Genomic DNA, 2,365 nt, shown 5'->3' with positions numbered 1-2,365 from the left:
TGACTTACACTTCTTGGCTCTTTTTGCTTGTATACGGTGTGTGTGTGTGTGTCTGAGAACTGAACCCAGGTACTAACCAACAACAGATTTTGCTTGCTTTTTCCTCTCATTGAGTGCCGGTGGAGGTCTGAGCAAGAGTCAGTTCTCTCCTTCCATTATGCGGTCTGGAGAGCCCGACTCAGGTTGTCCCCTTGACAGTGGATGCCTTTATCAGCTGAGCCATCTCGCCGCTTTGCTCTACCTACTGTTGGTTCATTGTTACATCTCCAGAGAGAGGAGAAAATATAAAGCCTCCTACACCCGCAGTGTGCTGCTGTTACAAGGATAGATAAAACACACGCCCCTCCCCCCTTCGTGGAACTTACATTCCAAGCAGAAGCCCGGTTAGCAACAGCCACACAAATAACCGTAATTACAAGTCAGAATGAACGCAAAGGAGGGAAGCTAGTGACTTAAATATTTAATGCGTTGAATAAAAACGAGAGTTAAATATTTCGTAATAAATGTAACAGGCTTTTTAATCATACAGATTTCACCCGAGCAGCAGTGGCGCTAGCTCTCCGGTTTCTGCCCAAGACGCAAGAGCAGACATGGAAGATGAGGGTCGATCTGGTTGCGTGGGGCTTGAGGGGGGCAGACCTCTTTGGAATTCTGCTCCCTCTCTAGTCTGAGTCAAATCGAAAAATTCTAAGTCAAGGGACGCTCCAGCTAGCTCAGATAAAGCCTCCAGGCAGCTCTTTAGAGCCACCGGCAGGTGGGAAGAGCAGAAGCTGGGAAGGAAAGAGGAAGCGATGTGTTTCCACACTGGTAGACTGCGGGGGCAGAGCACTTTGGGACCCGACCACGGCATTACATCCCTAGAGAGAGCACGACTCCCACCCTTCCCAGACACGCAGTGCGGGTGCGCCCCGCGGGTCCACAAGGGGAGGGGTCCACAGGTTTCCCCGGCTCCCTAGCAGCCGACACCCGCCAATCCCGCAACGCCTGGTGGCGGTGCCACGTGACTAGCTTCCCCTCGCCTCCCTCCAGGGCCTTCCAGGGAAGACCGGTATCCCCGCCATCCCCCGCCCTCCCGCTCCCGCCCCTCGCGTGCCGCAGTCGCGTGGGTGGGCGCTCCCGCCAGGCTGGGATTCCTCCGCAGTCCGCTGCATCGAAGAGGGAGGGAGGAGGGGAGAAGAGGGGGGAAGAGAGAAGGGAGGGAGGAGAGGGAAACCAGGGAATTGTAGCCGCAGCGCTCGCGGTGTTTTCCGCTAAGGTCAAGGATACCCCATTCTTTGGAGGGGATGCCTCAAAACCCTTTCTTTGCAGTCCCCCCCCCCGTCACTCCCACTGCTTCTGGCACCGGCGGGTGGGTAGGCTGCAGCATCCGTCGTTCTCTCGGACAACTACACCAGCTTCTCTGTGGGAGGGAGTGTGGGGCTTTTCTCGCTCGCGGAGATTCGCGGGCCCCGTTTCTAATATATAAAGCTTTTAGTTTAAACCCCAATAGGGACAATGGATGTATTTCGGTGGTAGAGGCCCTGGGTTTAACACCTAGGGCTGCAAAAATAAGATAAAATCGGGTAAGAATAAACACCTTGCTGGCCCGAATGCCCCCTCCGGCTCTACTAGCCCTTTCTACTGGAGATTCCAGTCTTCTGGATTGTCTCGCCTTTCCAGGAACAGCCATTATTTGAATACTGTCGACCGTGAGGCTGGGAAATTTCAGACCCAAATTTATAATAATAATAACAGCGGAAGGTGGGAACGGACCATAAAATGCCTTTTAGAAAAGGCCACACTTTCGAAAGCCTGCAGGATTGGAAGAGGAAAGATAAATATGGCCGTAGGCAGAAGCTACAAAAGTAAAAAAAAAAAAAAAAAAGTGTGACCTCTGCAGGCAGACATGCCCCTGGGCAAGAAATGTGGGTTCTGTAATACCATATTTTCTGAGGGGGGAAAAAGAGGCTACAGTTCCATGATTTTATTTGTACTCTTTCAGTGTGAACGTTTTTTGTTTGTTTGTTTTTTAATACTTTTGCGGATGAGATGCAATTACCCACAGACCCTCAGGACATGACCTCCACTTTGGGGAAGAGACTAATTCGCATTAGTAGAATACATAGAACTGTCTAAGGTGAGGGTGTGGCCTTGAACTTCCGAGAGGCAGACTAGGTGGAGTCCCGGAGAGGAGGGTGTGGCCTTTGATTTGTTCCACAGATGGCTTTAGATATTCTGAGGAAGAGTTGGCATCAAGAGGAGGCGAAGCTCAGATAATCTGCCAGCACCCGAAGGAGGTAAATTTGGGGAATGGGTGAAGATTGAGGTTACATTATAGGCGGGGAGGCAGCAGCAGGAAGCCCCCCCGGAAAGCACCTGCCTTGAG

The sequence above is a fragment of the Mus musculus genome, chromosome 4 (assembly GCF_000001635.26).
Source record: "Mus musculus strain C57BL/6J chromosome 4, GRCm38.p6 C57BL/6J".
NCBI classification, from domain to species: domain Eukaryota; kingdom Metazoa; phylum Chordata; class Mammalia; order Rodentia; family Muridae; genus Mus; species Mus musculus.
Note: the sequence above shows the minus strand (reverse complement) of the source record.